The sequence below is a fragment of the Nomascus leucogenys genome, chromosome X, assembly GCF_006542625.1.
Source record: "Nomascus leucogenys isolate Asia chromosome X, Asia_NLE_v1, whole genome shotgun sequence".
Classification (NCBI taxonomy): Eukaryota; Metazoa; Chordata; class Mammalia; order Primates; family Hylobatidae; genus Nomascus; species Nomascus leucogenys.
The window spans coordinates 108,373,445-108,387,475 of NC_044406.1; positions in this window are offsets into that span (position 1 = coordinate 108,373,445).

Consider the following 14,031-nt stretch of genomic DNA (forward strand, 5'->3'; position numbering starts at 1 on the left):
ACCTATGTACCAGGCTTCATGTCAGCACAATGTACAACGAATACCAATACTATACTCAAATGTTGTTGGGAACCAAAATGTTGAGGCCAAGAGCTGGCTTATCCCTGAAAATGTGGTGGGACTTATACTTAAGACAGAGTCTGTGCATCTTCTGTAAAGAGGGTAAACACATTAAAAGTGGGCCAATCTAAAGGATCAAAAAATCTTCATCAACTGATCTTCCTTTAGCCAGAAAAAGCAACAACGAATTGTCAAAGGTCGTTTGCAAAGTAACAGAGAGATAAGGCTGGGTTGAGTATGGCCTGAATTTCCAGAGTTCAAATTCACTAGTGAATTCCAACTCATTATTAATCAATGGAATCCAAATTAAAACATTTATTTTACATATCAGATCAGAAAAATATTAAAAAGAATGATAATGCCTGGAGATGGAGATGGGAGTGTGGAGATTTAAGATATGTAATAGACTAGTGATGAGGTTATACATTGGTACAATATTTATGAAGGTTAATTATACAATAACTGAAAAGTTTTAAAAATTTGGTATATTCCTTAATACGGACAATCCACATCTAGGAAAGTGTCCTACTAGAAATATAAATGTAGGTATAAACATAGATAGTCAATGTAATATTATCTAAAATTGTGAAAGAGAAAAACAGAAACAACCTATCTGATCATCATTAGGAAGTTAATTTAATAAATCATGGTCTATCCATCTAATTGAATGCTGTAGGTCCACAAAAATCTATGATGTCTGTTTATATAAATAAACACAAAATGATGCCTAAAACATTATGTGAAAAGTTCAGTTGGCATATCACTGTGTATAGTATAATCCAATTTCATTAAAAATACCTTTAACGTGTAAATATAACTATGCATGCATGTGCATATACTATACAGGAAAAAGTTTTGAGGAAAACACATTGAACATTCACGGTCTCCCTAGAGATCAAGGAACTCCACATTAAGAAATCCTAGCACATCCACAGTTCCACTAAGTTAGGCATTATACATTATTTGGGCAGATTAAAACTATTTTTCTCTTGTCTTCTTCTTCAAATTTTTCACACTCTAGCATTTGCAGAAGTAAACGTTTTTTCCTTCCAAATTTTTAAGAGGTGTTAGCAGTAATATAAATTTTTACACATAATGTTTCTAATATATTCTAAGGCAGAAATTATACACCAAACTTCCTGTTTTACTCACCAGATATCTTGCACATAATGACATAGACTGCCCTATGTTGAGGAAAATTTTAAGATATTCACAGCTAACTACTGAGTCAGCCCATATTCAAAAAGGGAACAATGCCAAGCAATACATTTATCTGACTATGTCTCACTGGATATATGGACCAGAACATTAGTGCTACCACTATCATTTTAGCACGGATTATTATTATTTTTTTCTTTTGAGATGGAGTCTTACTCTGTTGCCCAGGCTGGAGTGCAGTGGCGCGATCTCAGCTCACTGCAGCCTTTGCCTGTTGGGTTCCAGCGATTCTCCTGCCTCAGCCTCCTGGGTAGCTGGGATTACAGGGGCACACCACCACACCTGGCTAATTTTTGTATTTTTAGTAGAGATGGGTTTCACCATGTTGACCAGGCTGGTCTCAAACTCCTGACCTCAGGTGATCCGCCCGTCTCCACCTCCCAGAGTGCTGGGATTACAGGCATGAGCCACTGTGCTGGGCCTACAGATCATTTTTTTACAACACATATGGAACTCACTGAAAAAAAATGCAGTTTCAATCAAATGGGACTGCCAATCCTCAAACTGTATGTCTTTGACAGGGATTAAATGATGTCAGTTGTACTGAATTTGGTATTAGTGTTTGGTGGGAGTAATCTCAAAAGCCTTTTTAAGTAGATCCAATGTCATTGGTTTAACTAAAATATATAAATTCAGTAGGACTAGTCCTATATTTGTTACCATAGGTATTTTCCCAAATGTCCCTCCTTCATAAAAATGTCACCTTTCATAAATCTCAGTAATTTCTTTTCAGGTTGTAGGCAGGTCTCCATTTAGCAAATGGCATTCTCAGTAGGGTTTTTTCTTCTTCAAGGTACTCTGGATGTTGCCATTAATTATAACCTCACAGTATACGTTGTTAAACATTTCGGGATTCATTTTGCTTATGGGCATAATTTCACAAAGCCTTTTCTAATGGCTCTTGGTTGGGCATTGAGACACCAGATTTATTTCTCTGAAGAAAAAGAATATCCTTAATATGCCATAAGATGTGGTTTGGGATATCTGTATGGTAAAGATGATTCTGAGGATAAAGGTGACTTTTTCATTCAAGTTGACTATATATTGATTAATTTTAGAGAGAGAAAAAAGGAAAAATCAGATCCAAGAAGGCTTTCAAATGCATTCCCAGTGTGTTTCACAAAGACAGTTTTAAGACATTTTGAGAAGTATATTTTATGTTGAAGTTAACTTTTCAATAAGGATTTTTGCTTGCTTGGAATTTAATTATCTCTTTGAGGTAAGAACATATTTTAGTAAGCTCAAGAATAGTTTTCTAATTCATTTCAATTCCTGGGAATTGATAATGTAAGAAAACAAACAAGGTAGCCAAGAAAGTGGTCTTCCTTATTGCAGAGACAGAAGGCAACAAATTAGTATTAATTTGTTATGAATGCATCACAGAAGGTACAAGCAAAATTCCTGTTACATATTTGAAAATAACAACAGAAATTTGCAACATTATCTGCCATTAAATATGTGCAGAGAAATCAGGGCTAGTATTGTCTTAGAGGTAACTTGAAGGTTACTTGAAGGTTACGTAAAGGTTACAGGCTGTCCAAGTGGAACTAGGCCAGTACTTGCAGCCTTACTATGTTTTAAGCTAAAATATAACAACTCTATGGAAATGACTTATCCAATTGTTCAATCCTTGCTAAGTCTCTAGCACACATTTTTATTCTGTTAATACTTATTTCGTGTGTGATAATAAGCTATGTAATTTAAACAGAATGTTAAATTCAAAGTATTCAGAAAACATTTTTGAATGCATTAGGTAAATGCATCAGACCATGAGGAGGTATCCTAGAAACACTATTGACACCTCATAAAGTGAACTTCATATATGTATATATGAAGGACAGTTTATTATGTAAACAATCTCAAACGATCACAAGATGAAGTCCCACAATAGGCCGTCTGCAAGCTGAGGAAGGAGGAAGCCAGTCCAAGTCCCAAACCCTAAAAAGTAGGAAAGCTGACAGTGCAGCTTTCAGTCTGTGGAGGAAGGCCCGAGAGCCCCTGGCAAATCACTGGTGTAAGTCCAAAAGTCCAAAAGCTGAAGAACTTAGAGTCTGATGTGTGAGGGCAGGAAGGAGAAAAATGAAGGAGAAAAATGAAGGCTGGAAGACTTAGCAAGTCTGCTCTTTCCAACTTCTGCCTCCTTTATTCTAGCCACACTGAAAGCTGATTAGATAGTGGCCACCCAGATGGAGGGTGGGTCTGCCTCTCCCAATCCAGGGACTCAAATGTTAATCTCCTTTGGCAACACCCTCATGGACACACACACCCAGGAACAATACTATGCATCCTTCAATCCCATCAAGTTGACGCTCAATATTAATCGTCACATCACTTTATTTTCTATTAACGCCGTATATGCACTTTTATGTATGATTCTATGCATATAGGCTTCCTGGAACAACCATTTGGATGAATTCAATTGTCCAGTCAACATATAATTAATTCTGCAAACAATTTACTTGGCATTTTTACTACGGAATGGTAAAAAAAAAAAAAAAAAAGTGGCCTAATTACTTTGAAACTGCTGATTTTTGTGTATCCCTGTCATTGGAATTACAGGTGTGGCATTCACAGAAACTGTACCATAGCATTGGAAAAACGAGGAAAGACAAGATCATCTCTTCTTTATGTTTTGTTAACACTTGTCACCCTTAAGGTGTCTTTTGTTGTAGGAGCTTAACAAATATATCTTTGTGATGGATGGAAGTAGCCCAAGTGAGTACAAATAAATTATGACAGACAAGATAACTTTTCTTACCTCCTTATGCAATGGTAATATTTGTAGAATATGTTGTCAGTTTCCAAACAAAATATGTCAAAGAATAAACTTCCAATAAATATCCCCAGATATTCTAATCACGGCTTTAAATAGGTAACATGGTCTTTGTGGAAATAAGAGATCCACTTGATGACAAAGCAACGAATGAGACTGAATGTCAGCAAAGTTATATGAAAGGTATTTATTCACCTGAGGACAGATTAGAAAGGTAGCAAACACTTGGGAATATTTTATCTTTGGAAAAATAATGAAGTATTTGATCATAAAGATCTGCTAAATTAAAATAGAGCATATGCATCATGACATTTAATTAATCATTAATTTCATGCCTGTGTATTGTGGGTTAAAAAGATGTTTTCAAATGAATTGATCCAAAACAACTCTTTAAGTTAGTATTATTAAAAGACATCATTTATATAACAAATTTTCACAGCCAGAGAATGTAGAAGCATAAAATGCCAATGGTCACTGTATCTCAATTCATTTTCCGCCAACTTATTTTCTCTCTGATTGCTGTGAGGCTAATATTAGAGTCAGTTACATCCTCTGTTTCCTAAGTTGCCTATGTGAATATTAGTAAAAAAAAATAATAATTTTACTTCACTATCTGGTGAATGTTTGAACTGTATGTTTATGAATGAGGAAAGTGAAACAACAAAAAGTTCCTTTATAGGTAAAATTCAGGGTGTTCCTGGGGAAAAAGGCCTATTTTAGATAAGACATTTTTATTTATGAAGGATAAGTTGAAATACAGTATTGGAATTTAAAATCATTAATGTAAAAGTTAATGGGTCTGTCCTTTGATTATATAGCCAAGGCCGAGTTCTTAATATAAATGTTAAAATGATCATTAGTAACATTCTATGCACTGATATCCCATCTGGAAGTTATCACAAATGCATGTTCTGGAGTGCTAAGTTGATAATTATTTTAGAGAACTGATTTCGGTATTGTAGAGAGGCACTAGATGTTCTTTTATTTAGAGGTGACATGATTTTGTTATCCATAACTGTCCATCCACTGAATAGTGAGACTTTTCTGAATGAGAACTTATAGTATTAATAATTAGCCCAATAAACTCTTCATGTGACTATTTTCACCTTTTAGTGAGTTTCAAAATATGTATTTGCATAGGAATAAATCGTACTATGGCCAATGAAGAAAGTGAGATGTTGAACGATTCAGCTATTATTGTATCATGGACTATCTCTCTCTTTAGTGCTAATAATATTTTCTTTATCTATCTGGGTGATCCAGTGTTGGGTACATATATATTTAAAATTATTATATTCTTTTGCTGAATTCACCACTTTATCATTATATAGTGACCTTTGTCTCTTCTTGTAGATTTTTGTCTTGAAATCTATTTTTTCTGATATAAGTGTAGCAATTCTTGTTCTTTTTTGGTTTCCATTGACATAGAATATCTTTTTCCATCTCTTTATTTTCAGTTGTCATTTTTCTTTATAAGTAAAGTGTATTTCTTGCAGGTAACAGATCAATGGGTTTTGTTTTTGCATCCATTAAGCCATTCTACGTCTTTTGAATGGATAGTTTAGTCTATTTGCATTTAATGTTATTATTGATGAGTAAGGACTTGGTCTTGCCATTTTGTTATTTGCTTTATGGTTGTTTTGTTGTCTTCTTGATTTTCTCTGGTGATTGGATTTATTTTCTTGCTTTCGTTGTTGTGTATCCATTGTAGTATTTTTTTCTTTTTTGGTTTGAGGTTACCACGAGGCTAGCAAATACTACCTTATAACTTATTATTTTAACCTGATAACAACACTTTTGCATAAGCAAGCAAAAATAAAACAAATAAAAACTCTATTCCTTATATTCATTCCCCCACTTTTAAACTTTTTATTGTTTATAATTATATATTGTGGTGATAATGTCTTGAAAAGTTGTTGTAGTTACTACTTTTGATTGGTTCATCATTTAGTATTTATACCTAGGATAAGAGTAGCTTACACACCACAGTTACAGTGTTTAAGTGTCTGCTTTCTGTGTATTTACTATTACCAGTGAGGTTTGGGTTTTTTTTTTTTTTTTTTTTTTTTTTACTTTCAGGTGTTTATTTATTCCTCATTAATGTCTTTTTTTATCTGACTGAAGTACTCTGTTTACCATTACTTGTAGAACAGGCCTAATAAGAATGAAATCCCTCATCTTTTGTTTGTCTGGGAAACTCTATTTCTCCTTCAGGTTTAAAGGATAATTTCACTGGGTATACTATTCTTGTTTTTTCTTCAGCATTTAAAATATGTCATGGCACTCTCTCCTGTCTGTATGGTTTCCACTGAAAAGTCTACAGCCAGATGTATTAGAGCTTCATTGTATGTTACTTGTTTCTTCTCTCTTGCTACTTTTAAAATCCTTTCTTTTTCCTTGACCTTTGGAAGCTTGCTTACTGAATGCCTTGAGGTAGTCTTCTTTAGGTTAAATCTACTTGGTGTTCTATAACCTTCTTGGATTTGCATGTTGATACCTTTCTCTAGGTTTTGAAATTTCTGTTACTATGCCTTTGAATAAACTTTCTACTCTTATCTCTTTCTCTATCTCCTCTTTAGGGACAATAACTTTGAAATTTGTCCTTTTGAAGCTATTTTCTAGATTCTGTAGATGTGCTTCACTGTGTTTTATTCTCTTTTCTTTTGTCTCTTCTGTGTATTTTCAATTATCCTGTATTCAAGCTCACCAATTCTTTCTTCGACCCATTCTGCTATTAAAGAACTCTGATGCATTCTTCAGTATGCCAGTTACATTTTCAACTGCACTTGATTCTTTTAAATGATTTCAATCTCTTTGTTAAATTTATCTAATAGACTTTTGAATTCCTTCTCTGTGTTATCTTGACTTTCTTTGAGTTTCCTTAACACAGCTATTTTGAATTCTCTGTCTGAACAGTCACATATCTCTGTTTCTTTGGCATTGTTTCCTGGTGCCTTATTTAGTTGATTTGGTTAGGTTCTAGTTTTACTGGATGGTGATAATGCTGATAGATATTCTCTGGTGTCTGGGCATGGAAGGATTAGGTATTTATTATAGTCTTCACTGTCTGGGTTTATTTGTAGCTGTCCTTGAGAAGGAATTTCAGATATTTTGAAATGACTTGAGTGTTGTGATCTTAGCTGTATCTGCTTTAGGGACACTTCAAGCCCAGTAACACTGTGGTTCTTCCAGACTAATAGAGGTGCCATCTTGATGGTCTTGGAACAGTTCAGGAAGAATTCTCTTCATCACCAGACAGAAAGTCTTGTTTCCTTCCTATACTTCCTCTAAAACAGACAGTCTCTCCATTCTAAGCCACCTAAAGCTTGGGTTCAAGTAACACAAGCACCCCTGTGGCCACCAACACTACGACTGCACTGGGTCAGACCTGAAGCCAATGTAGCACTGGGTCTTGCTGAAGGCCTGCTTTAATCACTTTCTGGCTACTGCCTATGATCGCTTATGACCATGGGGCTCTACTATCAGCAGGTGGAAAAGCCAGCCAGGTCTATGTCCTTCCCATGATGGTAGCAATGTCCCTCATTCCCTGGATGGGTCTAGAAGTGTCATCTGGGTTTCAGGGACTAGAGTGAAAAACCTTAGAAATTTACTTTGTGTTCTATAGTATTGTGGCTGAGGTGGCTCTCAAACCACAAGACACAGTTATTCTCACTCTTCCTTCTTTTTTCCAAAGGCACAGGAGCCTCACTTTATAGGAACTACCACCCCAAGCCATGAGGTGTCTGGCAGTAGCCAGTCTACCACTGAGTTTCCCTTAAGGCTTGAGATCTTTCAAGTCAGTTTGTCGTGAATGCTGCCTGGTCTAAGACTCACCCTTCAGGACAGTGGGCTCCCCTTTGGCCCAGGGCAGATCCAGAAATGCTGTCTAAGAGTCAATTCCTGGACTCATGAACTCTAAAAGTCCACTTGGAATTCTGTCCCAAAGGGGCCATGCTGGTACCTAAGGTGCAATATAACGTTCCCTTTACTTTTCTCTCTGCTTTCCTCATGCAGGAATTTTGCCCTAAAGCCACCAAGGCTGGTTATGTGTGAAGTCTCACCCAAAACCGGCACACCTCAGAGGTTCACCCAATCCATTTGATGTAGTACCTTGGTATTGCTGCTGGTTATTCAAGGCCCAAAGTCTCTTTAGCCAGTGATGAATGCTGCCAGGACTGGTCCTTTCCTTCAAGGCAGCAGATTCCCTTCTGGCCCATGGTGTGCCTGTATATGTCTGGGAGCCAGGGCCTGCAATGAGGGCCTCAGGACTCTGACAAGTGCCCTATCTTGCTGTTGGTGAGCTGGTATCCTAGATGCAAGACAAAGTCCACTTCACTCTTCCCTCTCCTCTCCTCAAGCAGAAGTTAGGGGTCTCTTTTGGAGCTATGAGCTGTGCAGTCTGGGCTTAGGGGAGGTGTGAATGCCAGCACTCCACTGGCTCTCCCAGCTGGTGTCTCTGTATGTTGGGTGCCTCCCCCAACAGTCCACTGTTTCTGGGCCTAATTTAGCACTAGGATTTGCCTAAGAGTTGCAATCCTTATGGTGTAGACTGCCTTTCAAGTTTACTTAGAGAAACAGAGTCCTACAGTGCATGGTGGTAAAGCTTGAGAGAACTCAAGTTTCAACCACTTCAGCTGGTGATTACCCTCTGGCTAGTGCTTGTTTGTATGCTCCCTCCATGGGCAGGCATCAGCTAAGTTTGGTCCAGTTTTTCTTTCTGCTCTAACAGGATAGTACTGAGTTCAGTGCCTCACGGTTGCTACGTTCTCCCTCCCCCAGGGCCCAGAGAAGCTCTCTGCACCATGCTGCTCCTGCTGGGGTTGGAGGAGTGGTGGCATTGGCAATTCAGAACTGTTGTTTTATCTCCTCAGTGCCTCTTTCAGCAATATGAAGTAAAAACCAGGTACTGTGAGTGCTCATCTGATTTTTCCTTCTTATGCGGGTGTCTTTTCTGTGTAGATAGTTGTTGGTGTCTTGGTGTCCCTGTGGGGAGACAATCAATGGAGCCTTCAGTTCTGCAATCTTTGGCTTTATGTTACTAATGTAACAAATTGCATGTTTATACAATGTGTGCTCATTATTGTAAATTCATACTTATTTTTATGCTTTTATCTCTGAAATCCTGTAAAAAATCAAAAGTGGAGTAAAAATAAAAGTATATCATATTTTCTTAAATATTTCTCCATGTATTTACTTTTACCAGGGATTTTTGTATCTTCTTATGGCTTCAAGTTACTGTCTAGTTTCCATTTATTTCCATTTATTTCAATTTGCAAAAATCCATTAAACTTTCTTGAAGTGGTAACAAACTCCTTCAGCTTTTGTTGATCTGAAAATTTCTTAATTTCTCTCTCATTTTTGAAAGACAGTTTCGCTAGCCATATAATTCTCTGTTGACAAGTTTTTATTTTTTCACTGCTTTGAGTATATCCCCCTATTGCCTTCTAGACCTCAAAGTTACTGCTGATTAAGTGATAATGTTATAGAGAATCTCTTGTATGTGATGAGTCATTTACCTCTTACTAGTTTCAAGATATTCTGTCTTTGCCTTTTGACAGCTTTATTATAATGTGTCTCCATGTGTGTCTTTTTGTGTTTATTCTGTTCAAAGTTTGTTTGGCTTCTTGGATCTGTAGATTCATGTCTTCTATAATTTGGGAAGTTTTGGCTGTTATTTCTTCAAATAATCTCTGCCCTTTTTTTCTCTCTTTTTCTTCTTAGACTCTTGATGTATGTATTGGTTCATTTGATGTTATCCCCCATGTTTCTTAGGGTCTGTCACTTTTCTTCACTCTATCATTCTTCTCTGCAGATGTGATAATTTCAATTGTCTTGAATTCAAGTTCATCGATTCTAAGTTCTGTTTGCTCAAATCCACTGTTAAATCCCTCTGCTGAATTTTTGAATTTAATGATTGTATTGTTTTCAGGACCAGATTTTGTATTTTGTTCCTTTATGTAATCTCTATCATTTTGTTGATATTATTATTTTGTTCATATATAATTTCCCTGATTTCATTTACTTTTTTTTCTTTAGCTTTTTGAGCATATTAGAACAGTTGTTTTAATGTCTTCCTGTAGTAATTCTGATGTCTTTGTTTCCTCAGGGATGGTTTCTGCCGATTTATTTTCTTCCTGTGAATGGGCTATGACTTCCTGTTTCTTTGTACGCCTTGTGATTTGTTGTTTTCATTGTTAGAAATTTGGCATTTGAAAAAACAGCCTTCTTTTTCAGTCATTACAGTCTGCCTCTTCACTGACTCCTTCGATGAAAAAGACATTCCTTCATCCAGCAGATTAGTAGCAACATGCACAATCAGCTATGGGACCTAGGACCCTACACCAACATTCAGATATAATGTTTTTTATTTTATTTACACCTTCCAAATTTCATGCATATTGCTCTTGTGGTAAACTCAAACCCAAAACAATACATCTTTTAAGTTTAGCTAGACCGACACATTGTGAAACCACCATGATCACTCAGGAGAAGTATTTACTAAGGGGACTGAAAGCAAAAGAAAACTATGCACTATGTTATGTAATATGAGGGATTTTGAAGTTCATATGCATGCATACACAATTTGAGTGTGGCAAGCTAAAATCCGAAAAATTTTAAGTATGTGGCATTATGTCTGTTGGATAAATTGAACAAAGTCTACCCTAATTATGACCTCATAATTTCAATGACTGAGATGTTGAAATAGATTACATAGATAATATTTGCTAGTGATTAAATGCAGGTTTCCAGAGAAAAAACACTCTTTTTTTCTAAAAACTTAATAATTTTCAGTGTTCTCAAGGAAGTTCTCAAAGCTGGCTAGCTTGATAAAATGATACAAAGGAAAGGATAGCAACATAAAACCTAAGTCAGGCTCTCTCTCTCTTCCAGATTCTCCTTTCTCTCTCTCTCTCTCTCTCTCTCTCTCTCTCTCTCTGTGTGTGTGTGTGTGTGTGTGTGTGTGTGTGTGAATGTACATATAGTCTGGAACTGAAGAACTAATGCAACAGGGCAGGGCTCTCTGGTGATTACTGGAAAAGTCTATACTGTAGTTATTCTGAGAGTTTTCAGACAAGTTTTGTGGGCCTTGAAATCAGAGCAACCACAGCCTCCTTTCCTCAAGCCATTTTAATTCAGTCCAATGTAATTAATTTTAACTAATTGATCACCCACTGTGTTGCCATGGGCTATGATCTATTTTTTTAATGAACATGACTGGCAAGTTCAAATTCATGTGAAAATAACTGGAGGGAAGAAGCCAGATCAGTCATTTCTAACCTCTTCCCATGATACTTACCACAAAGAGAACATCTTATTGCTAGAGTTACCTAAATGGTAAAGTTCATGTGGGCTTTTTGTGACATCTATGATACTGTTAGAAGTAAATGCAAATTACTAAATATGGGCATAACTATAATTTATATAACAAGACAGATGAACCAGTCATAAAAAGTAATCTCCTCAGTTGGATTTGGACTGTGAACCATTTGCTGAAATTATGACACTATTTTTTTTTAAATTAGAAAGACCAGTTCAGGTCCAATTAAAAAAAAATAAACTTTTCAGAAATTCAACCGAATGACAAGCTGATTGGTCACGGGAGATTTACTATCAGATAACTAAAATTTTTCCCTCAGGGAATCTGCCCCAAATACGTCTGTTTCCTCTGCTACGTGTTTCTCATCATGTGCAAACCCGCTAGTTATCTATTAATATGAAATTCACCATGGGGATTCCTACAGGATGTAGCAGGCAAAATGAGTAAATTTAACCCGACTCTGCAATTTGTTTTTTTCTTTTTCAGCTGTCTTCAGCATTGAGAGATATCTTTTTACTTCAGCCCAACTGCTTAATTTCCCGATAGAAATTTCTTCAATTGCCTTCCAAATAGAATGTACCTAACTCTTGATTGTCCTACAAATGAGAGAATAGAGTTGAAATAATGTCAGAGGCATTCATATGAACTTCAAAATCCCTCATATTACATAACATAGTGCATAGTTTTCTTATACTTTCAGTCCCCTTAGCAAATGCTTTTCCTGAGTGATCATGATGGTTTCACAATGTGTCAATACAGCTAAACTTAAAAGATGTATAGTTTTGCGTTTGAGTTTGCCACAAGAGCAATATGCATGAACTTTGGAAGGTGTAAATAAAATAAAAAACATTATATCTGAATGTTGGTGTAGGGTCCTAGGTCCCACAGCTGATTGTGCATGTTGCTGCTAATCTGCTGGTTCACCTAGTTGACATGGGGCTGCAGCTGGTCCCACAACTCTCCAACGTCTACCAGATTTCTACCTTCAACTTCTCCAAGTCCTGAGCCAAGCATGTGTATAGCTGCGTGGCAAGCACAACAGCTCATTCTGCAGGTTAATCGTGTTGTTGAGGATAAAGGCGATGAGAGACAAATATGGATATCAGTTAGTCCTCATATGTTCTATTTCTTGTGAGTTCCAATTTTTTTTTTTTTTCTCACGGGATTCATTTTGTTCACACTCCCCTGTTTGACAACCAGATTTTTCCCAACCCTTGGCTCTGCTGAATAAGCAACATCAGACATATCACCAGAAACAGGGAGAACAGCCTGCCTCGGAAATGTTCGATTTCTTCAATTTCCTAAGATCTAAACCTTATATAAGCCTCTTATTCTCTAACACTCAGTGATTCTGCATCTCCGATTGAACTGTAACTGAAACATGTTACACATAAATTACATTGTCCCTAACTTGGAGAATTTTTAAAATATGGTTTGTGGTAGATGCTCCTCCTGCTTTTCAGGACAATTATGAATAGCATTGTAATTCTTTTGCTAGACCAGAAATTTATGTATAAGGAATCGCTTCCAAATACTAATTCTATAAAAAATATAAGTTTTTGCAGTTCCATTTATTAGCTAGGACATTTGGCATTCTTCTAAATGAAGATCTTACTATTTTGTAGCCCAGGGCAATGGTTTGACCTTTTCAATATTCCATAATTAGATTGGCTTCAATTCTACTTTGCCTTCTGTTTACAGTCTAAGCAGCCTCTGGGAAAGGGGCAGAGTGGCCAGCTGTTCACAGTTGAAAATATTTTAAAGGTCAAAGAAATAGAGCATTTCGACTGTCTATTCTACTAAAATGCATTCACTTTTGTTTTTCATGGGAACCTAAATAAATAGAAAATGTACAGTCTGTAAAACAAAGATGAAATCACTAAATGTTTCTACTTTATTTCAAAAATTTCTCAACTTACCTAGGTAGATGTCACAACCTTTAAACAAAGAGAGGTGCATTTCTCAAACTATTTTTGTCTGTGTCTTTCTTCTGTCATACCTCCTCCCACTTGCAGCATACCTCTCTTTGTTTATTTGTATAAAATAGGATACCTCAACAAAATTGAAATGAAAGTTTAATGCTTCCATCTAATGAAATGAATGAGGTGATGCTTGCTTTGTGATACAGAGTCATATTTGAAGACGTGCAAATGCTAACAGACTGGATTGTTCTAGTTAACAGAATTTGTGTGTTTAACCACAATCCTTTACACTTTAACCTGTTTCTAAGCTATTTAAACACATTTTCTGCTTAATGAGTAGATTTTAATTAATATCATTCTATGCTGCCTTGATAATTGAGGGAATCACATTATTATTTAGAGTGATTTTCTAGAATTGGATTTGGAGAAGATGTGAATTCCTAAAGGATATACTGACCTCATAGTATAATAGGCAAGTTGTTTTTGTTGTTGCTTATCTGCTTGTTTAGCTGGTTTTTCACTCAGCTTAATAATAAAACAAATTTTTAACAAGAATATTTCTTTCCCTTGTAAATATACAAATACAATTCACAGATAAATTAATATTCTGGTTGACTTGATAAAAAATAACTGAGGTTTAACTGGTTAGGAATTTCTATAACCTAAATTTGAAAGCCAAAAATATTCTTAGCATTTATTAAAAATTCTTCGAGAGATAATTAGAGACCCAGAACTATTTA